This window comes from Schistocerca americana, chromosome 1, assembly GCF_021461395.2.
Source record: "Schistocerca americana isolate TAMUIC-IGC-003095 chromosome 1, iqSchAmer2.1, whole genome shotgun sequence".
Taxonomy (NCBI): domain Eukaryota; kingdom Metazoa; phylum Arthropoda; class Insecta; order Orthoptera; family Acrididae; genus Schistocerca; species Schistocerca americana.
Genome location: NC_060119.1, coordinates 84,767,757 through 84,792,802, shown reverse-complemented (window position 1 = coordinate 84,792,802; position 25,046 = coordinate 84,767,757).

Below are 25,046 nucleotides of genomic sequence, written 5' to 3'. Positions count from 1 at the left end.
ATTGTCAAAAGCTTTCTCTAAGTCTACAAATGCTAGAAACGTAGGTTTGCCTTTCCTTAATCTTTCTTCTAAGATAAGTCGTAAGGTCAGTATTGCCTCACGTGTTCCAATATTTCTACAGAATCCAAAATGATCTTCCCCGATGTCGGCTTCTACCAGTTTTTCCATTCGTCTGTAAATAATAAGTGTTAGTATTTTGCAGCTGTGACTTATTAAACTGATAGTTCGGTAATTTTCACATCTGTCAACACCTGCTTTCTTTGGGATTGGAATTATCATATTCTTCTTGAAGTCTGAGGGTACTTCGCCTGTCTCATACATCTTGCTCACCAGATGGTAGAGTTTTGTCAGGACTGGCTCTCCCAAGGCCGTCAGTAGTTCTAATGGAATGTTGTCTAGTCCCGGTGCCTTGTTCCGGCTCAGGTCTTTCAGTGCTCTGTCAAACTCTTCACGCAGTATCGTGTCTCCCATTTCATCTTCATCTACATTCTCCTCCATTTCTATAATATTGTCCTCAAGTGCATCGCCCTTGTATAGACCCTCTATATACTCCTTCCATCTTCCTGCTTTCCCTTCTTTGATTAGAACTGGGTTTACATCTGAGCTCTTGATATTCATACAAGTGGTTCTCTTTTCTCCAAAGGTCTCTTTAATTTTCCTGTAGGCAGTATCTATCTTACCCCTAGTGAGATAAGCCTCTACATCCTTACATTTGTCCTCTAGCCATCCCTGCTTAGCCATTTTGCACTTCTTGTCGATCTCATTTTTGACACGTTTGTATTCTTTTTTGCCTGCTTCATTTACTGCGTTTTTATATTTTCTCCTTTCATCAATTAAATTCAATATTTCTTCTGTTACCCAAGTATTTCTACTAGCCCTCGTCTTTTTACCTACTTGATCCTCTGCTGCCTTCACTACTTCGTCCCTCAGAGCTACGCATTCTTCTTCTACTGTACTTCTTTCCCCCACTGGTGTCAATTGTTCCCTTATGCTCTCCCTGAAACTCTGTACAACCTCTGGTTTAGTCAGTTTATCCAGGTCCCATCTCCTTAAATTCCCACTTTTTTTGCAGTTTCTTCAATTTTAATCTGGAGTTCATAACCAATAGATTGTGGTGAGAGTCCGCATCTGCTCCTGGAAATGTCTTACAATTTAAAACCTGGTTCCTAAATCTCTGTCTTACCATTATATAATCTATCTTATACCTTTTAGTATCTCCGGGATTGTCTTCCTACAGTCACTCAACTTCGGCACCTTGCCGTGCACATCGGCGTCATCGCCCTGTCCGCCAAATCATCACTCTTGGGGAAAAGGCGGACGGGTGGTGCCTTGGCGTCGCTGTTGTTCACCTGCGTGCTCCACCTGGCGCAGTGCCTCCACCAAGTGACGTCGTGTCGATTGGCCTGGTGTGGGAGGGGGGGGGGGGGGTTTGGAGGGTACAGTGCTGGCAGCCTGCCGCGCGCCGCTGTGTGGCGGCCTGGAGTAAACACCAGGCGGAGGACTGCGCGTGGGCAGCGCAAGGCCGTACGGCGCAGGACGCGGCGAGCTGCTGGCGCCACGCCTCCGCGGTGCGTGCAGCGTGGGAGCCGCGGCCAGCTGCCAGGGCAGTGGCGCCAGTCGCTGCTCGCCACCTTTCTCTCACCGCTGGAGGCTCTCGCCGCAACGTAGACGTGGGAGACTTATCCACCTTTTAGCGACCTTGAAGATCACGTACCGACTTCACAATCTGCCTACACTAATTGCACTCTCATTTGTTAGCACCCACTCGACTCGATTCTAAATTGAGGTAGGTCTTGGATGATTTCAACTGCACATTGCTGTCAAGTGGCATTCCCCACTAGCACTGCATTGCCTCTGAAGGTTTCAGACATGCGAGCTACGTGTCTGCTCTCAGTCGCAGAGTTGATGGTATATGGGTTCCATGGGGGAAGAATAAATTATATATTTACATACAGGAATTTCTAAATTTCAACGGTAGCTTTCGGAGACTAAAGTAACACGAAAACTGCGAATATCGAAAATGGCGAGGAATTCTACATATTAGTTTTCACACGGGACAGTTTTCAGTTGTCTGTCTGAGCGCCTGCATCTGATACGTCCTAATCAGCTGAGTGGGTACAATCTCAGACTGAGTATACCTGCTATTCACAACAAATCTGACAAAGTTCATAAGTTCACAGATCAAACAGACGAGCTACAGGAAGCTGAGTAACGTAAAACGAAAGGGGAAGAAAAATCCTCCGCTATGAAGAAACACGAGGAAGACTGCCTCTTGGGTGCAAACGATAGAAAAATAGCGTTCCCCACGTTTACACTCTCACACCTGTGTTCACAGTCGTGATGCTTAGTGAAACACTGATGGTGGTTGAGACACAGATCTATTTTACATTGTGTAAATTATGACGACGTCGACGTTAAGAGAGTTCTTCTGTTACAGTTACTAAATTAATTGTATGACACATATTGTTCTCAAATTTTCTTACGAATGCTGTTCAAATGATGTATTTCCCTGAAATGCTGCTGTAAATCAATCATTATTTATTTATTGTTCAGCTAATGCAATCTATACAAGATGTAGAAATTATTAAATACATTTTTAAGAGGTGTTTTCATGCACCTCTGTCCGCTGCTGTCTTCTGCCAGTTGAAGCCCGCCACTTTCCTGAGTTCCTTATCCCAGCGATCAGGTGGTCTCCCTGGTGGTCTTCGATTTTCCTCGGAACTCCTCTCTAAAACTGATGTTGTCCACCTTCCATCCTTCGTTCGTGCAACATGTTCTGCCCACTGCCATTTTACAGTCTTAACTCGTTCTACGAGGGCGGTCCAGAAAGTAAGTTACGATCGGTCGCGAAATGGATACGACTATGAAAATCCGACAAAGCTTTGCAAAGATGTGTTGGGCAGTGTCTCTAGTATGACTCTAGGTAGAATTATCTCGCTCTTTTCATTCCTGAGCTCTTAGTGAGCGCGTAAAGATGTTATAGAAAATAATGTCTCCCGCCAAGTACGGGGGCCTGGTGAGAATTTTCCCCTGAAGCTATGCAACCAACATTACACAACTGTCGTGCGGTTTCTTCTTCAAGACAATTCTCAGCCTCATTCTGCAGGGGCAATGAAGATGTTCCTGCATCGTTTCAATTGGAAATGTTTGGTTACCCACAATACAGCCCGTAATTGTCTCCCACTGAGTTTCATCTCTGCTCAAACGAACCGCTGGCTATGAAGACAACATTTTGGCACAGACAACGAGCTTTAGGTCAGCCTAGAGGATTGGCGGAGAGCACTGGCGGCTGCCTTCTATGATGAGGGTATTGGAAAGTTGGTACAACGCTACGACGAATGTCTGAGCCAGAACGGCGACTACGTAGAGAAGTAGCTGAAAGGTGTAGCTAACTGTTACAAATGAAACATTTCTGATTTTCACTGTGATTTTCATTTCACGATCAATCGTAACTTACTTTCTCGACAGCCCTCGTATAATATCTTTACTCCTGTAAATGTTCGTATGTCTTTACTTTTCTGTCGATCTTTCTTAGTGAGACCTAACATTGACCTTTCCATAGCTCTCTCTCGTGTTACTCCCCATTTTAAAAATTCATTTAAAGTCCAAGTTTCACACCCCCACGTTAAAGCCGGTGGGATGCACTGATAAAAAACTGTCTTCTTTAAGTAGACTGGAATGTCAGATTTGAAAACCGTTGCATTCCTTCTGTAAGCCCTCCAACCCGTAAGAAGAAAACACCAGATCTCTGTACAACTGCACATATAATTAATCATTATGATTATATTAAAACATTGTATACATTTTATTATTATTAGTACTAAAATAGTTAAAAGTGTGCATGACCGCAAGTTATGTTTGCTGTAGGGGTGGAGAAAAGGGTCGCAAATAGTAACAAACTATGACCACACTTCCCTCTCCCCCTCCCCCCTCCCCCCCCCCCCCCCCCCCCGCTTGAGAATTGAACCCTGGCTTCACGTCTGTCTACATCTATATATATACACTGTGAATTGAATGGCTGAGACTGCTTTTCCCATTCTACGAGCTATTAGAGCTTCATTCCATTCCCTTCGGATATAGAAAAACTGCTTAAACGTCTCAAAATACGCGATGTGACTAGTCTGATCATATCTTCGTAATTCCTATGGGAACGATATGTAATGGGCTGTAGTATGTTCCCATAGTCTTCATTGAAAGCTGGTTCTTTACATTTTGTAAGTACATTTTCGTCGAATAGTTTGCGGCTTCTTCAGGCATTCGGCAGTTCAGTTTCTACGGCATATCCGTGACACTCTCACAAAGGTCAGACAAACTTGTGACATTTCGTGTTGTCCTTTGCATTCAGTATCCTCTGTTTCGCCTATATGGTATGGGCCTACACATCTCAACAATTTTTGCGAAGAGTCATTTGGGTGTAAGTGGTCTCACTTGTAGACTGATTGTATTTCCATAGTATTCTACCAATGAAATGAAGTCTGCTACCTGCTTTACCCACTACTGAGCATAACCTTTGTTGTCGTTCCATTACATACTCCTAAATATTGTTACACTAAGGTATTTTCACGGGCAACGGCTTTGCCGCAGTGGATACACCGGTTCCTTGAGATCACCGAAGTTAAGCGCTGTCGGGCGTGGCCGGCACGTCATGGGTAACCACCAGCTCAGCCACCATGAGCTGTTGCCATTTTTCTGGGTGCACTCGGCCTCGTGGTGCCAATTGAAGAGCTACTCGAACAAGTAGTAACGGCTCCGGTCACAGAAAACCATCATAATAACCGGTAGAGCGGTGTGTTGACCACACGCCCCTCCTATCCGCATCCTCAACTGAGGATGACACGGCGGCTGGATAGTCCCGATGGGCCACTTTCGGCCTGAAGACGCTTTTTTAAGGTATTGTCATGATTTGCTCGATTCCACCTGTGACTCATTGATATTGTGCTCAAGGAATATTACATTTAGTGTATTCGCAATTGCGAATGTGGACGACCATCAGCTGTTTAATGGAATGACGGCAACGAAAATTTATGCTAGACCGGGATTCGAACCCAGATTTCCCGCTTATCCTAGCAGTCGCCTTAAAATTATGAGCACGATGGCATCACCTTTGTTTTTTTTTTTTTTTTTCTTTTTGTGTTTGGTCATCGCGGACGTCGCAAGACATCCTGTTCAAGTTCGGTGGTTGATCCTTCGACTCAGTTTTTTACCACAGAGGCCAACCGGCTCTCTGACCGAACACGCTGAGCTACCGTGCCGCCTTGCCTTGCATTTTTCATCCAGCCACTTTTGCTTTCTCACTTTGCACTTCATGTCAGTCTCAATATTTAGACTTCTTTCTTTTTATCTTCTTCATTTGCTGCACTTGTTCTCTTTCCGTCAGCTAGATTAAATATCTCATGTGTTACCCAAGGATGACTACTGGGGCTTGTATTTTTGACTATTTGATCGTTTGATGCATTCACTACTTTACCTCTCGAAGTTACCCATTCGTATTGTATGATATACCTTTCGCCAGTTTCTGCGAGACCTAATGGTACGTTAGAAACTCTCTACAGCCTCTGTTTCTTTCACTTTATCCAAGCCCCATCTTCTTAACTCCATATCTTTCTGAAGTTCCTTCTGTTTTAATCTGCAAATCATAACCAATAAATTATGGTTATAGTCCATATCTGCTCCTGGATATGTTTTTGCAGTCTTAAACTTCATTTTGGACTCTACATCTATTGTACATCTACATGATTACTCTGCAATTCACAATTAAGTTGCTGGCAAAAGACTCATCGAACCAGCTCTAATCTACTTCTCTACCATTCCAATCTCGAACAACACACTGGAAAAACAAGCTCTTAAATCTTCCTTTAATGATTGCCACCCCAATTCATCTATCATATTCGTGGCAGTCTCCCCCTATTTCTCGCCATCACAAAACGTGTTATTTTTCTTCGAACTTTTTTGATGTCCTCCGTCAGTCCTAACTGTTTCGGATAACATACCACACAATAATATTTCAGAAGAGGACGGTCAGGTTTAGTGTAAACAGCCTCTTTAGTACACACGTTTCATTTTCTAAGTGTTCTGCCATCAAATCCCCGACTTTCATTTTCTTTCCCCACAACATTATCTGAGTGATCGCTCCAAATAAGTTGTTCGTAATTGTAAACCCCAAGTATTTAGTTGAGTTTATAGCTTTTAGATTTGTGTGATTCACCATGTAACCGAAAATTAGCGAATTTCTTTCAATATCCAAGTGTATGACTTAACACTTTTCATTATTTAGAATCAATCGGCTTTTTTTGGACTATACAGATACCGTGTCTAATTCATTTTTCATTTGGTTTTAATCATCAGATGGCTTTAGAAGACGATAAATGACAGCATCATCTGCAGACCATCTAAGAGGACTGATCAGATTGCATCCTATGTCGTTTATGTATATCATAAATAGCAGAGGGCCTGTAATACTACCTTGGGGAACGCCAGATATTACATCTGTTTTATTCGATGACTTTCTGCGAATTACTACGGACTGTGACCTTCCTACTATACAACGCAGGTGGTACTTCATAGGCATCCAATTTGATTAGAAAACGCTTGTGAGGAACGGTAGCTAAAGCATTCTGGAGATCTAAAGCTGTGGAAGCAATTTGACATCCCTTGTTGACAGCGCTCATTACTTCGTGAGAATGAAAAACTAATTACCTTTCACAATAACGATATTTTCTAAATGCGTGTTGATTACTTGTCAATAATTCGTTTTCTTGGAGGTAATTCATAATGTTAACACAGTACATGTTCCTACATTACAAGTCGTACAGCAAACCGACGTTAATAACATGGGCCTTTAATTCTGCGCATTAATTTTCTTTCGTGGACATTGGTGTGACTTGTGCAACTTTCCAGGCTTTATTCATGAATCTTCCGAAGTGCGAGCCGTTTGTATGATTGCTAAGTATGGAGCTATTGTACCAGCAAATTTTGAAAGAAACCTACTATACAATCTGGACAGGAGGCTATTTCTGTATTAAGTGATTAAGCTGCTCCGCTGCACCGAGGATATCAACTTCTAATTACTCATATTGGCATTAGTTCTAGATTCAAATTCTGGAATATTCACTTCATCTTCTTTGGGGAAAGAGTTTCGGAAAACGGTGTTTAGTAAATCTGCTTTAGTGACACTGACATCGATTACGTCATATCGTGCAGTGAAAGTATTGATTGCGTTTTGCCAATGGTATACTTTACATACGACCAGAATCTCTTTGGGTTTTCTGTCAGACTTCGAGACAGAGTTGCGTTGTGGAATCTATTAAAAGCCTGTCTCATTGAAGTTGGCGCTAATTTCGAGCTTCTGTAAAACTTAACCAATCTTGGGGATTTTCCGTAGTTTTAAATTTGTCATCCTTTTTTCGTTGCTCCTGCAATAGCGTTCTGACCTGTTTTACGTTTTGCGTTTTAACTTTATGTAATCCAGATGAAATCTTTCAGTGTCTCCAGTTGCCTTTCACGTGTACAACTTTCTTCCACCGTTCTTAAACCAAATATTACCAACGAACAGCTTATGCTCTGTGTAATATTCTGCCAGGCGGATTCCCTTCATTTCTTGACCCATGTTCTCCTACCATTTTTCCTTCTCCTCCTATTTCTACTATTGAATTCCAGTTTCCCATCAAAGTTAAATATTCGTCTCCTTGAACTATCTGAATAATTTCTTTTACCTTATCATACATATTTCAATCTCCTCACCACCTGCGAAGCTAGTCGGCATATAAACTTCTAATACCGTAATGAATGTTGGCTCTGTGTCTGTTTTGGCTGTGAAAGAGCGTTCACTATGCTGTTTATAGTAGCTAACCCGCATTCCTACTTCCTTATATACTGAGACAATCGAAAACACAATCAAATACACTACAAAACAGTAAAAGAAGAGGTGGCTATCCCTTCTTCCCTATAAAAATAGGAAATAATTAGAGGCCTCTCAACCGTGACACCTGACATAAGTTCGGTGTTTACAACCTTTACAGAAACAGTAGGTTGAGTGCAACCAGCGTGCTGCTAGGGAGAGTCTTCAGGAGGGATAGAGGTCTAACGTGGTCTGCGACAGGCAGCAACACCTGCTGATTGGTGGAACTCGTCTTTCTCGACCAACGACTAGTATAGGAATACCACCCTAATCTCATCCAATACTCATTCATCCTTGTTGACACTTCACCATTTCCGTAAGTCCTATACGAACCAAAAAATTGGCTGGTAAAAACACTTTGTTTACCCGCTAATTTCTAATCTTGGTACGCTGCCCACATGTATACCACACAAACAACCCTACACCTACACACTCCACATCTCACAACGAAACCTCAGTCGACTCACTCTACCAGAAAATCCGCATCTCCATCTGCATACATACTACTATACGATGCGTGCTCTGACTACCTTGGATCACTACTTGTCATTTCCTTTCCTGTTCCACTCGGAGCGGAGGTCATTAAACCGGGAATTACCTCGCAGGTCAGCCCGCTACATCTGCACATGCACAGGGGTGCCTTAGACAGAAACGGCAAACGGTCTCGAAAACAGGTCAACAAACGAAGTAAGACCGCCATTGTTCTAAAAACGTATAGGAAGCTATACTTTTTTCTTTTTAAATGCATCCCCATAAAACCAGAAATAAGTTTTTTTCTCACCTTGCATTGTGTGAGCAGTGTGCAGTCCAAACCACTTAAAATTCGAAGACTGCAATCCATTCCGGATAATCTAATTGTTATTGCTCTCATTTATCCTTCATGTATTCAGCAATAGCAAGTTTTAAATCGGAAAGTCGTTCCAAGCATGCCACTTGACTTACCTAACGTACTTTTCAGTAATATATAAAAGTCTCCGTACTCTTCGTACATTTCCATCGAAAACATATCCAATTGACGGTGGAATAATGCGTGCAGTTTCAGACTTGTTGGTATTCATGCTACCAATTTCTTCACGTGCTACATGCCTTAAAATTTAGCACAGAGTGATTTTTGATGTACAGAATAATGAACCTCGTCAGTCGATCGTCGTTATTTTTTGCTTTTTCGTTGTCAACAAAGTCTTTTAATTCTTTTTGTATAGTACCGTAATATAGTTTCATAAAAAATTTGCAGTAGCCGTCGCTTATTGCAGTAGCCGTCACGTACGTTGAGAATTCTTGGCTAGTAACAAGAGCTTGCTAGATTGCGTCTTTTGGTGAAAAGAGCCATTGGAGAGGCGAACGTCTTCCATACCACGAACAAACAGCGAATGCTAAACAGTGCTGACACGACGATTCTGTCGAACTGAAGGGAGCTGTGCCGACCGAAAAATGCTGCACCGCAATACTACACTGACAAGCCAAATATTATGACCACTGCCCAACGCAACGTTCGATGCAGCCCGGTGGCACGGCGGACACGTGATGCGGTTGAAAAAAATGTATGTAAGCGGAGCAGACACGGATGGGGAATCACCCAAGCGAAGATAACGGGTGCAAATGCGGAAATACTGTGAGATAAGTGACTCTGACAAAGAGCAGATTGTATTACGCAGAGCCTGTGGACGAATATCTCGAAAACGGCGAAGCTGGTCAAATGCTGAAGTGCTAATATCGTGAGCATCTACGGAAAAAGGTGGAAGGGCAATGAAACTATTATTAGGTGCTAAATGGTTAGTCGTCCACGATTCTTCGCAATAGATGAGAACCTCATTCTGCCGAAAGAGCACAATGCTGGTGCACGCACCAGCGTTTCGGAGCACACCGTTCGTCGTAAGTTACTGAACACGGAGATCCGCAGCAGACCACTCCTACGTGTTCTCATGTTGACCCAATGACGCCGTCAATTACAATTTCAATGGACACGGGACCATCGGAATCCGACCGTTAATCAATGGGAATGTGTCGACTGTTCGGGAGAGTCACGATTTTGTACCACTAGGTCGATGGTCTTCTACACATACGCCGTCACCGAGGTGAACGGTGGCTCGGAACGTGCAGCGCGTCACGGACACAGACTGCTGCGAGCATTATAATGCTATGGCAGACATTCTACTGTGCTTTCATGTGACCTGTGGTAGTAATCGAAGACACGCTGACAGCTGCGGACCACCTGCGTTCCTTGGTGTCTTTCCCAACAGCGTTTCATCTTTCGCAGAGTAATTGTCCGTGCCTCGGAGCCAGAGCCGTGCTGTATTGCATTGAGGAGCGTTATAGTGAACTCATGCTGATGTCTCTTTGACCAAATTTGCCTGATCTAAATTCTGTAGAACCTGTCTGGGTCGCTGTCGGGCGTCTCCACCACGCACCCAAATCAACGGTCCGTTGTATTGTTGTGGTCTTCAGTCCTGAGACTGGTTTGATGCAGCTCTCCATGCTACTCTATCCTGTGCAAGCTTTTTCATCTCCCAGTACCTATTGCAACCTACATCCTTCTGAATCTGCTTAGTGTATTCATCTCTTGGTCTCCCTCTACGATTTTTACCCTCCACGCTGCCCTCCAATACTAAATTGGTGATCCCTTGATGCCTCAGAACATGTCCTACCAACCGATCCCTTCTTCTGGTCAAGTTGTGCCACAAACTTCTCTTCTCCCCAATCCTATTCAATACTTCCTCATTAGTTATGTGATCTACCCATCTAATCTCCATCATTCTTCTGTAGCACCACATTTCGAAAGATTCTATTCTCTTCTTGTCCAAACTATTTATCGTCCATGTTTCACTTCCATACATGGCTACACTCCATACGAATACTTTCAGAAATGACTTCCTGACACTTAAATCAATACTGGATGTTAACAAATTTCTCTTCTTCAGAAATGCTTTCCTTGCCATTGGCAGCCTACATTTTATATCCTCTCTACTTCGACCATCATCAGTTATTTTGCTCCCCAAATAGCAAAACTCCTTTGCTACTTTAAGTACCTCATTTCCTGATCTAATTCTCTCAGCATCACCCGACTTAATTAGACTACATTCCATTATCCTTGATTTGCTTCTGTTGATGTTCATCTTATATCCTCCTTTCAAGACACTGTCCATTCCATTCAACTGCTCTTCCAAGTCCTTTTCTGTCTCTGACAGAATTACAATGTCATCGGCGAACCTCAAAGTTTTTATTTCTTCTCCATGAATTGTAATACCTACTCCGAATTTTTCTTTTGTTTCCTTTACTGCTTGCTCAATATACAGATTGAACAACATCGGGGAGAGGCTACAACCCTTTCTCACTCCCTTCCCAACCACTGCTTCCCTTTCATGTCCCTCGACTCTTATAACTGGCATCTGGTTTCTGTACTAATTGTAAATAGCCTTTCGCTCCCTGTATTTTACCCCTGCCGCCTTTAGAATTTGAAAGAGAGTATTCCAGTCAACATTGTCAAAAGCTTTCTCTAAGTCTACAAATGCTAGAAACGTAGGTTTGCCTTTCCTTAATCTTTCTTCTAAGATAAGTCGTAAGGTCAGTATTGCCTCACGTGTTTCAGTGTTTCTACGGAATCCAAACTGATCTTCCCCGAGGTTGGCTTCTACTAGTTTTTCCATTCGTCTGTAAATAATTCGTGTTAGTATTTTGCAGCTGTGACTTATTAAACTGATAGTTCGGTAATTTTCACATCTGTCAACACCTGTCCGTTATTCACGGGAATTACGCGACCCGTGCGTAGACATCTAATGCCACATACCTCCACAAACCTACCAACGAACTTTCGGATCCCTGATGCGCCGAATCAGTGATGTATTTCGTTCCTAAGACGGACAAACAAGCTATTAAGCAGATGGTCATAATGTTTTGGCTCATCAGTGTAAATGGCATGTCGCGCTGTACGGGTTACTTCCGGGATGGACCGAGCATAGGCGAAACGTGCCAAGCCTTAGCCAGCACGCGGACCGCACAAACGACTTCTGTAAAATTTTGTCTACACGTTTCCGCGGGAGATTTTATTTCTTTTGTCTCCGTGAACATTATGGTTGTCATATCGTTTGCAGAATCGATCTGCAGCCGGTTCATTGAACCTTCCAACATGTGTATCGCAAAAAAAAACCTTCTTCTTTAAAGGGATTCCCATATACGCAACTCTACTGTGTTGATCAAATCTGCAGGTTACAAAGTTAGCAGCACGCTCACAGTTTCTCCGATATCTTTCTTTATCCAACTTGGTGGGGATCCCAAAAATTTGACCAGTGGTCGGTAATGGGTCGTGCAATTCTAGAATCTTCCCAGCAAACCGAAATCGACCACTCTTGTAGCCTACGTATGACCTTACGTGCTCATGCCATTTCATGTCACTTTTCAACGTTACGCTTAAATATATAATTGCTGTGGCTGTGTCACGTAGGACAGCATTAATACTCTTTTGAACATTATTAGGCTGTTTTTCCTATACGTCAGCATTAATTTTCATTTTTCCACATTTATAACAAGCTGTCATTCATCATACCAACCAGAAATTCTGTTTAAGTCATACTTTACCTTCTACAGGCACTTAAAGACGAACCTTCCCTTTACACTACAATATGATCAGCAAACAGTCGCAGATTTGTGCTCACCCAGTCCATCAAAAAGCTTATGTGCACAGAAAACAAGATCGGATTTACCACACATCCTTGGAGAACTCCTGACGGTAACCTTTCCTCCGATAAACGCTCGCCATTCAGAACAAGGTACTGTATTCTGTCATTTAAGGAGTATTAGAGTCACTTGTACATGGAATCCGTCACGATATTTATTCGTCCTGTCAGTTCTAACTCATTCCTTCCCCGCCCCGACCACTCAGCATCAGAGTTTCCTTTCCTGTCACACCCAATACAGTCTTTCTTTTGCTGTTTCTCTCCTCTTTACACCATGACAATACCCCATCCCGTCTCCTACCATCAATTCCTCCTCTCTCCCATCTGTCATTACACTACAGTCCACATGAGCCTTTTGTTAATATTCCGACACCACAGGATCTCTAACCTTCCCTTTTTTAACTACATACCTTCCAAGTACAGGCCCTTCTAAAGCAAAGGAATGTGGTAGGCTTCTTTTTAAGACGCCCTTTATTTCTGTGCTATCATTTTATTTTTTTGTCATCCACGCTACAGACCAAATCTCGCGTCTGCCGACTTCCATATGCATTGAAGGATGCACTCTGCACGGGAAGCAGTACGTGGATGACAGGCAGTGTATTGATGGACCAAGAAGTTGTCTCCGACGTCGACAAGTAGAGTGGCACCGAGTGGGAATATAGGCCCCCCCCCCCCCCCCAGTAAGGTGGCGTAAGGCCGTCGCATAGAGCGGAGATTATACTGAAAAATAAGGATTTGTGGTCAAAAGAATGGGGAATAATATGATGTACTGGAACGAAATTAGAATTATGTATTATCACCGTCAGTTGTTGACGGGCGTTGATATATATCAACAGGGACAGGTGCAAATGTGTGCCCCGACCGTGACTCGAACTCAGGATCTCCTGCTTACATGGCAGTCAGTCTATCCATCTGAGCCACCGAGGGCACAGAAGATAGTATGACTGCAGGGACTATCTCGCGCTCGCCTCCCGCGAGACCCACATTCTTACTTTGTATGTCCACACACTACATTCGTAGCATCCCTACCCAACACACTCATTACTCGTGGAAGACATTCTTACCAAGTCCCGTAAGGCTTCGGGTAATATGTGTGCATCCGCACAGAAGAAGAAGGTCATGGCCGGTATTGCCGGAACTATATACTCATATGGATATGGTGTATTGGAATCCTGAATAAAGCCAACATGCTTGCGGAGAAAAAAATTGTGTGGCAATATTCACACAAAGCCCCTAGCATTTTCCAACGCATAAAGCTCCTGTTGCTCATATAATGATTGATATGTCTTTAGTGGTAATTAGTAAAAGTAAGTTTCTGTTCTTTGAAGCAGTTACAGATTCTTCAGGAATTGCAGGAATTATTCACTGTTGCTCTTGTTTTAAAATAAGTGTGTGAAAACAAGGCTAATCGATGGAATATTAAAGTGATTCAAAATGAAAGAAAATTACGTTATGCTGAAGAAAAGTTGGCCAATGACCGTGTCGCAGTAGTAAAAGCAGTTCAAATCTACTATCCACAATAAAGTGCCTGGCAGAGGGTTCAATGAACCACCTTCAAGCTGTCTCTCTACCGTCCCACTCTCGAACGGCGCACGGGAAAAACGAGCACTTAAATTTTTGTGTGCGAGACCTGATATCTCTTATTTTATCGTGATTTCTCCCTATGTAGGTGGGTGCTATCAGAATGATTTCGCAATCGGAGGAGAAATCTGGTGATTGAGATTTCATGAGAAGATCCCGTCGCAACGAAAAGCGTCTTTGTTTCAATGATTGCCTCTCCAATTACCGGATCATGTCTGTGGCACTCTCTCCCCTACTTCGCGATGATACAAAACGGGCTGCCGTTCTTTGTACTTTTTCGATGTCATCCGTCAGTCCCCTCTGATGCGGATCCCACACCGCACAGCAGTACTCCAAATAGGGCGGATAGGCGCTCGCTCACAGAAAGGTCCGCACCTGAAGACTGGAAAATTGCTCAAGTCACAGCAATACCCAAAAAGGAAAATACGAGTAATCCGCTGAATTACAGGCCCATATCACTAACGTCGATTTGCAGTAGGGCTTTGGAACATACACTGTGTTCGAACATTATTATGCACGTCGAAGAAAACGATTTATTGATACATAGTCAGTACGGATTCAGAAAATAGCTCTTTGTACTAATGAAGTAACGAGTGCTATCGACGGTGGATGTCAAATTCATTCCATATTTTTAGATTTCCAGAAGGCTTTCGACACCATTCCTCACAAGCGTTTTATAACCAAACTGCTTGCCTATGGAATATCGCCTCAGTTGTGCGACTGGACTCATGATTTCCTGTCAGAAAGGTCACAGTTCGTAGTAATAGACGAAAAATCATCGAGTAAAACAGATCACTGAAGTTAAGCGCTGTCTGGCTCGGATAGTACTTGGATGGGTGACCGTCCAAGTCCGCCATGCACTGTTGCCAAACAGGGTGCACCCAGCCCTTTTGAGGCTGATTGAGGAGCTGCTTGGTTGGAAAGTAGCGGCTCCGTTCACGAAAACTGGCAATAGCCGGGAGAAGGGTCCTCCATGTTCGCGCCCACTCGGTTGAGGATGACACGACGGTCGGTCGGTATCGTTTGGCGTCCCGAGGCCTGTTGGGACGAAGAGAGAGAGAGAGAGAGAGAGAGAGAGAGAGAGCTTTTCTCATTCCGTAGACATTCCTGGTGTACGGTTAACACCCAGAGGAGGACTAGCCTGTCCGACAGCTGGAGCCGGCATCGCCTGGCGCCAGTTCGCTGGCGTCCCACGCGCCGACGCCGCGGCCGCCGCCAGCGCCACCTGCGCTGTCCATGTCCGACGCCTCGGCCGTCCCCCTCTGCTCATTACACATTCCGGAGGCCTCTCGGCGCGTGCGTTACTTTGTTAATCGCTGCCTGCGATAAGGCCCCGGCCGCCGCCGTGGGCTCCGCGGTAATTTATTTCGAGACATTAGCTCGTAAAACTTGTATTTAACGTGCCGCTTAAAATGGACAGCGCACGGCCGTTCGCGAGCACGGGGAGAGCCGGCGAGCTATGGGAATGGGCCCAGGTTGATGGCTGCTTGTTGGGGACGGGTGGAGTGGGGGGGGGGGGGGGGTGGTAGGAAAGAGGGGAGGGGGTTTCGCAATCGTCGGACACACCGCGCGCCGCGCCATTGTGGAGCCAGCGGCCGCGTCTGCGGGCGTTTGTCAGGGTGAGGCGAGGCGTCGCGGGTCCCGCTATCCGAACGACTGTGAGCCGGGCCGATCGCGCGATTCCGCGGCCGTGAATTGTGTCCCAGGGCCGCGCGGGGCTCCTTAAATACGAGCGTGCGCGGCTGACAGCGCGCAAATGTATTCCCGCATTGTGTATTCTTTATCGCCGGGCGCGCAACGCATACCTGCGGAGCGGTCTTCATCGCGTGCCTCCGGACACTTTACGAGAGGAGTTGTGCCTCCCCCTCCCCTCCCTCCTCACGCCTTCTTTTAAATCCGTGATGCAGTCGATAGCGCAATTCCCAGGCGGCTGCTCCACCGGCTAATCTTTATGTTCGGGAACTGTAGCCCGCTGGAGGACTCGGAGGGCCCTTGCTGCTGATTCCTGTCAAAAGCTTCTCGCGTCACTCCGTGGGGCAGTGCGAGGCGCTTGTAAGTCCTGCCTCCTAGCAAACATGTGGTTGTCGTAGACACCATCAGATCAAAAGCATCCGGAAACTCTATGTAAAGGAGAATAGACTACTAGATGTCACGTGGGGTAGACCCAGAAGTATACAAGGAAGCTGGGAGTACGGTCGTAAAGCAGCAGTAAGGGCAGAATATTTATAGTTTTTGTTATGGCCGTCCAGTGTGGCCGAGCGGTTCTAGGCGCTACAGTCTGGAACCGCGCGACCGCTACGGTCGCAGGTTCGAATCCTGCCTCTGGCATGGATGTGTGTGATGTCCTTAGGTTAGTTAGGTTTAAGTAGTTCTAAGTTCTAAGGTACTGATGACCTCAGCAGTTAAGTCCCATAGTGCTCAGAGCCATTTGAGCCATTTTTTTGTGTCCATCCCAGTGACAAGAGGTCTGGCGGACTACTGCCGTTCACTATTGTAGGAAAATGAAACACCTACAGCCGCCTTTATGATGTCATTTGTTGAGTAGCTACCAATTCGGCGCTTCAACGCACCATCTTCAGGCCTTACTTGATGCTGAAGTCATTATCAAGATACATATATGAAACCTGTTTGGTAGGTACTCAGAGAGATCACACGATTGTGGATAGGGCCATAAACAGTTACTGTGAGTTGCACAATTAAACACACAACATTATTTTTCTAAGAATCACTTATTTACACATCGCTTTAAAAGGTCACAATTAGACAATACGGCTGACGGCCTAGTTAAAGAAAACTTGAGGTTCTTTGTGGGCTGAAGGCCCAAAACCACACCAAAATCAAAAACGGCTGAAGGCCTGGCTTGGAATGCAAAAGCAATGACTAAATAGAAAATTGTCCATTATAATTAGAAAATTAGCAGCTGATGAAGGCCTACACTACATGTCTGAAGGGCAACTATAATTAAACCACATTAATAACCTTTTTTTAACCAAGAAATTTCTTTTTAAACTTACAACAGAACGGCCGAAAGCCCAACTAAAGAAATATTAACTCATTGCACAGCTGAAGACCACAGAGGAATTTGGAACAACCGCTGAAAGCCTGAACAACAAGTCAGACAAACAATTTAAAATAAACACCTTCCTTTATATAAAAAATTTTCCTTTAATGAATACACACGGCTGAAAGCCTTATTAAAAAGGGTTCACGTAAATCCTCAGCTGAAGGCCACACACAACACATCGAACAACTAACAGCTTAAGGCCTGGATTACAATAACTTAAGATAGAACAAATTTTAAGGAAGAAATATATTTTTAAATAAAATCAGTCTTCAAAAATTTTAATATGGCTGAAGGCCTTTCTGTAAAATTTAAAAAGAACTGAATTAATACACAGGCAAAGGCCTCACACAATACTTCAAACTAAAATGAAAATCAAAATCTAAAACAAACAGAACAAGTGGTGCTCAGAAGTGTTCCAAGGGTCGGCCTGAGAATGTAGCTCAAACATAAGGTGAGGAGAGACAGGCAGCCAAGAGTTGAAGTAAATAATCGGATGGCAACCCAAGCTAGGGACGGCCCAAGGACCGACCAACAATTTAACCAATTCCCTTCCGTCCGTCCAACGGCACAACGCTGGAAAATATCGGCCGATGACGAGGATACGAACAGCACTACGTCTTGAGAAATTGGCGTCTAAAAACAGCCAAGGGAAGAATAACCACTTTCAGCAAAATATGAACCAAATAACTTAAAAGGCTGTCGAACTATACGCCACAGTAACAGTCAATTTAATAATTAATCACAATATAGGAAGACGACTGCAAGATTTCGCCGACTCCAACACATCATATGTTGCTGCTAGCCCGAACGGCCCAGGGAGCAACAATCTGCAAATTAAAGAAGAGATGTCACAATAGTTGAGGTTTCATAACAGGTTAACTGATCACCTAACTTCAGTGTCCAGGTTCTGTGGGCAACGAACTTCGTCGCTCTCGCAGCTAGCACCTCACGTTCCAACAGCGCGTGCACACCGCAAGCGGTCCCGGCCTGGCTCCGCAGCATGGAGACTTCCTCGCTGCTCCGTCCCAACCGACTGCCCACCACACGCAACACCACCACCTGGAAATACTAGCGGTCACAGCAAAGGTAGTACGCCAGTATTAGTATCGATAAGCGCTGCTGCTGCCACTCAAGGAGGCAAGCCAGCAGCTTCGTTACGCCAGTGAGTAAGGAAGAAACAAGACGCCACTCGATTTGACAAAATGCCAAAGAACAAACGGGATGAACGAGAGCCGCACATGGCTCGCTATAAACGATGCGTTACTGACCAACAACTGGTTTATGCAGACTAAGGCCTGAAAATGGTGCGCTGAAGCGCCGAAACTGGTAGCTAAATAAATGGCATCATAAGGACTGCTTTAGGTGTTTCATTTTCTAATAAAAGCAGAATATTTGGGATAGTAGAGCTAGATGACTTCCACCATGGTCTAGTCACTGACTGTCATTTGAGTACCAGATCCATCAAAAACATTTCAGCCCATCTAACGCGCAAGTGCACTTTTGGCGATGCGCTGGTGAAGAGGAAGCGTGAAGGGTCAGCCACAGCTAAACCAAGAGCAGGCAGTCCTCATGTACTGACGGACTGTCGAGGACGGTTGTAAGAAATAGCACGAAATCAGGGGAAGGAATCACTCCTGAGTTCCAAAGAGGGTACCAGCAATACAGTTACCACGGTGGCTGTGTGCAGGTATTTAAAAAGAATGGCTTACAAATATGGAGCAGGTCCTTATAAGCCACATATGTTTCTAGTCAATGCTAAGCAATGCTTGACAAGGTGTAGAGGGCGATACAGGCAAACTGGACACCGAACGTTTGGAAACGAGTGTCTGGTGTTGATGAATCACGCTATATCCTCTGGCAGTCCAACGGAAGGGTTTGGGTTTGGTGAACGCATACAGAACATCCCATTACTTCATACGCAAGACCAACGGATGGTTGGTTGATTGGGGGAGCGGACCAAACAACGAGGTCATCTTTCCCACCGGATTAGGGAAGGATAGGGAAGGAAATCGGCCGTGCCTTTTCGAAGGAATCATCCCGACATTTGCCTGAAGCGATTTAGGGAAATCATGGTAAACCTAAACCAGGATGGCCGGACGCGGGTTTGATCCGTCGTGCTCCCGAGTGCGAGTGCAGTGCGCCACCTCTCTCGGTACGTAATACCAATGGTGGAGTACGGAGTGGGTTGTTTAATGGCATGATGGGGGATGTTTTACATCGTAACGGTGTTGAACCCCTTATGGCACTCAATGAAAAAGCTAAAGGTGGAAAAATCTGAGTACATTTGACAGCAATGTATACTGTATACAGTGGAGGGACAAGTCATAGACGATGGCTGTAATATTAGCAACGCAATGCTCCCTGTCGTAAAGCAGCATCTGTTTATGGACAGTAACGTATTGTCCTGCCAAAAGTCCCGACCTGAACCCAATGGAACACATTTGCCATGAGCTATAGCGTCGACTTCGCTACGCACCCCAGCGTCCAATATCACAACATTCTCTGGTTTTGGTTCTCGAAAAGAATGAAATCACATTCCCCCACAGATACTCAGACACCTCATTGAAAGTGTCCCCAGCAGAAAATTCTCTTTCAGACTATCACATAAAATGTAATAAAGTTTGGTTCTGATGTAACATAGCAAACGATTTCGGCCACTACCTATAATTACATGAAATAATCCGTTCCTTTGTCACGTTACCTATCCTTTTTGTGCGTCTTAAGCCTCCTGGATGGTTATCTTCTCCAATCTTATTTCTAAGTATATTTGAGGTTGCGAGCAGTTATTGAATAAATATTCACAACACTGTCGAATATAATTTTTCAGTCTCTTCATGTTTCTCGACACTAAACTCGGTCATATGATAAGCTTGCTAATAACTTATTAATATAGATTTCGCAACACAGATTTGTAAGGAACATAGATTAGGATTGTTCGCACAAATTCACAAGTGGTAAAGTCTAAGATAGTTGTTCGCATACTGAGCGATTTGCAATCACTATCTCTGTCTTATTGCGTGACGGCTAACTGTAGACGTGCGAGTTACGGAAAGCACAAGATGCTGAAATTCAAAACTATTATATTTTCAATAATAATGCAAAAATGATAAAAGGTATAGAACATAGATTCACAACGGACACACATTTCAATGTGGTTTTACAACTAGCTGAACGTCTTTAAATTAATATAAATAATAGTTCTGTTTTATAACGTGCAAGTATTTGCGCATACTTGGACCCATAAAACCTCACCAAGAATTTTCTGGAAAGATAAATTTTACAATTTGGATTTTTTGTTACCTGACATGTTAGTTTAGGAAAGGCACGCATCTCCGGAAGCAGAAAAATTGCTACTACAGACTATAACACAAAAATGATGAAAGGACTACATTTTAAGATTCAAATACCCTGGAGTACAATAATTCTGATTTGTAGTAACTTTTGAAGTACACCATTTTTGGCAATATCAAACGTGGGGACTCTGAGACTGTCCAGCCTGTGACTGTTGGACACAGGAACAAACCGTTCAGCATATTCTCAAAGAAAGTTCCCAGGACCATTCAGTAATTTTATTAATGCTGCTCCCTCTGCTATCAATTTGCTTCATTCAACATAGCTTGAACTCTAATTAAATACATCTGTTTCAATTAATAGTCCTAATTTCACAGTTTAAATGCTCTCCTTTTAGTACTATTGGATTGAAAATCTGAACACCTTGGCTCTGTGCTTAAATCGTTAAACGTGTATTGTAAACTGTAGGTATATCTCGATATCTGCTATTGTCGCCTTACGATTATTAAATAATTGTATCATCATTACGGAATTCGTATGGTTTACCTACATTTCACGTGTCCCAAACGTCAACAGGCATTCTATCCCCGCAGTCCCAGTCGCTATTGTGTTTCGGTTCACAATGTGTAGGCTATCAATTGCTCTGCCCATACTTGTGCCGTACTTGCGCTCAGCCTCGCGCACTGCTCTCTCTCTAACATTCGAAAATAGCAACACTGAGCGTCAGTTTTTGGCTAGTGCGAGAGCCAATTGAGCATCAGTAGCGAAACGGTGCGTTGATTTTCCTGCAGTTCTTCTTTTCCACTCCTTACTGAATATCAGCAGTTTCACTAGAAGTAAAAAAGTGTACCTTATGGTATTACTTACGCAATTTATTTACTGACTAGAAGTGTTTGTGCAAGTTTAAAATGGAAAACCAGGAAGAAGGAGATATATTGTCTATGCCATGTGAGTCGGGTTTCCAAACCACTCCAACAAGACGCACTTTGAAGCAGGAAGAATACGACTGAAAAAGGCCACCGAGTTTCGGTGCCAAGGCAACCCCATAGACCACAGTCTCTATAAATACTTTAAAAAAAATCTTGTAGACAATTATGCTGGAGTGTTAGTATCTACATGCACGCTCGTTAAGAAAAATTTGCTGCAGGTATCAATAACGATGATATCAAAAGATGCAGTGATATGTTCCCGAAAAAAAAAACAACCATTGTAAAAAAAATATCCTGACGTGCAGGTTACTTGTACTGAAGCTTGCGGCGTTGTTTTAAGAACTATCCAGCACGTGTATCGCGAGGGAAAATCCGCAACGTAGGAATTTCCCAGGAAAGACTATTACACAACACAATTCTTTAACCAAACTACTTTGACAGAGACGTTGTCAGGCGAATAGCATATGAATTTTACGACAATGCCGAGTACCCAATGTCAGAAAAATTGAGAACGAAGTTAATTGAGAAAAATAAATTTTACTGTTCCTACTAGATCTGTGAAACGGATCTTATACGAAGTAGTCCTTAATACGAGAGTCGGAGTGGCGGCAGACAAATTTTTCTTGAAAGCAACGAACTGAGTTTTTGCGGACGATGAATTCGCGGCGTACCTCAGTTGATCTTCACTGAAGAGCCAAAGAAACTGATACACCGGCCTAATATCGTGTAGGGTCCCCGCGAGCACGCTTAAGTGCCGCAACACGACGTGGCATGGAATCGACGTCTGCAGTAGTGCCGTCAGCTCCTGACACCATGAATCTTGCAGGGCTGTCCCCAAATCAGTAAGCATACGAGGAGGTGGAGATCCCTTCTGAACAGTACGTTGCAAGGCACCCCAGATATGTTCATGCCTGAGGAGTTTGCTGGCCAGCGGAAGTGTTTAAACTGAGAAGAGGGTTCCTGGAGCTAGTCTGTAGCAATTATGGACGTGTGTGGTGTCGCATTGTCCTACTGGAATTGACCACGTCCGTAGGAATGCACAATGGACGTGCATGGATGTAGGTGATCAGATATCATGTTTCCGTACGAGTCATCTGTCAGAGTCGTATCTAGACGTATCAGGGGTCCCATATCACACCAACTGCACGAGACCCACACCGTTACAGAGCCTACACCAGCTTGAGCAGTCCCCTGCTGACGGGCAGGTTCCATGAATGCGTGAGGTTGTCTCCATACCCGTACACGTCCATCCACACGATACAATCTGAAACGAGATTCGTCCGACCGGACAACATGTTTCCAGCCATCAACAGTGCAATGTCGGTGTTGACGGGGCTAGGCGAGACGTACATCTTTCTGTCGTGCAGTCATCAAGGGTGCACGAGTGGGGCTTCGGATCCGAAAGCCCATATTGATGATGTTCCGTTGAATGGTTCGCACGCTGACACTTGTTGATGGCCCAGCATTGAAGTCCGCAGCAGTTTACGGAAGGGTTGCACTTCTGTCACAATGAACGATTCTCTTCAGTCGTCGTCGGTGTCGTTCTTGCGGGATCTTTTTCCGGCCGCAGCGATGACGGAGATTTGATGTTTAACCGGATTCCTGATATTCGCAGTACACTCGTGAAATGATCGTAGGGGAAAATTCCCACTTCATCGCTACCTCGGAGATTGTCCCATTGCTCGTGCGCCGACTGTAATACCACGTTCAAACTCACTTAAATCTTGATAATCTGCCATTGTAGCAGCTGTAACAAATCTAACAACTGCGCCAGACATTCGTTTTCTTATACAGGCGTTGCCGACCGCAGCGCCGTATTCTGCGTGTTTACATTTCTCTGTATTTGAATATGCATGCCTATACCAGTTTCTTTTCAGTGTATATTCTACATGGATGAAACTTTCGTTAGTCTAAACCATTCACTAAAGTACATCTGGCAGAATTAGAGCCAAAGTGGCGGCCTTAAGGTACCTGTTGGATAAAGGATCGCGTTGTTTGTTGTGTGTATGGGGTCAGTGAAGGTTAGTTTTATTAAAGGAAGTAAAATAGTTTATAACTGTGGCAAAACAAACAAATCAGAAGATAACTGTTCTGAAATCAACACAGCTGACTTTGACGAAGTATGCAATTTCGTTAGCGTCCAATTTGCTTGAAATTCTGGTAGTTGTATTTTCTATCATAATATGCATTATCGTCACTTTATATGAATGTCTAAAACATAATGGTATCTGTAACACTTACGCGTACTGTAGGTTGCAAATCACGGTTTGAATGCCGGGGCTTTCAAAATTTTCTAAATTCCGATAATGTACAAGCGCACTGCTTAACGATACCACTGACCCAGCCTAAATCAATATTTCACCGCAAAAAGCGCAATCACAGCGAGTAACAGAGGTGCATGTGATTATTAAGTTGCATATGACTCATGATCTGGCAATAGCGCACTAGCAGCCACCCGCCAAAACTCCTGACCAAGACGTTATGACAACCCGCTTAATAGCTTGTTTGTACGTCTTTGGAACGAAATACATCACTGATTCCATCAGTGATCCGACAGTTCTTAGGTAGGTTTGTGCAGCAATGCGGCGTTACATGTCTACTCGAAGGTCACGCAATTTGCGTAAATAATGGGTGCTTCTCTTGTTTGCGCGGTGATAGCGTCCGACAGCATTTACAACAGGCGAATTTGGTCGCCGAGACATCAACGTGATTCCACTATAATGCTCCTCAAACCACTGTTGCACGGTTCTCGCTCCGAGACACGGACAATTACGCTGCGAATGATGGCATCGGCGTCGGGAAAGACATCAAGCACGAAGGGATGCAGGTGGTTCGCAGCTGTCAGCGTGTCTTCGATCACTTCCTCAGGTCCCATGCAAGCGCAAGAGAATGTATTTCATAACATAACACTACCCGCACCAGCCTGCATCCCTAGCACTGTACTTTTCGATCCGTCGTTCATATCTATGGCGGCGGATGTGGTGGCGGCCATCGACCTAGTGTTGCAAAAATGTGGTTCACCCGAAAAGCCGACACTTTTCCATTGATCAACGGTCGAATCCGATGGTCGCGTGCTCACTGCAATTGTCAATGGCGATGTTATTCGGTCCACATGTGGAGATGTAGGGGTGGTCTCCTGCAGTGAACAATGTATGGCCGGCCGCAGTGGCCGAGCGGCTCTAGACGCTATAGTTAGAAGTCTACGGGACTGATGACCTCAGATGTTAAGTTCCATAGTGCTTAGAGCCATTTGAACCATTTGAACAATGTACCGTCAACGGTGACCTCCGTAACACTTGTGAGTGCACCATCATTGCGTTCGTTCGACAGAGATGCTGCAGATCACCATGTATCCTACTTTACAGAGCAGAAAAGCCTCTGAACCCCAACTTCTGTGAAGTGACGTGGACGTTCAACCGTTTATCACCTAGCGGTTGTTTAACTGTCCTCCTTCCTGTTGCCGGAGATGCTGACGACAGTAGCACGTGAACATTCGACTAGCTTCGTTGTTTTCGAGATACTTGTTCACAATCTCTGCGTAATAATAATTTGTCATTTGTCGAAATCGCTTATCTCAATGTATTTCGCCATCTGCGGCCCATATCTTCGCTAGG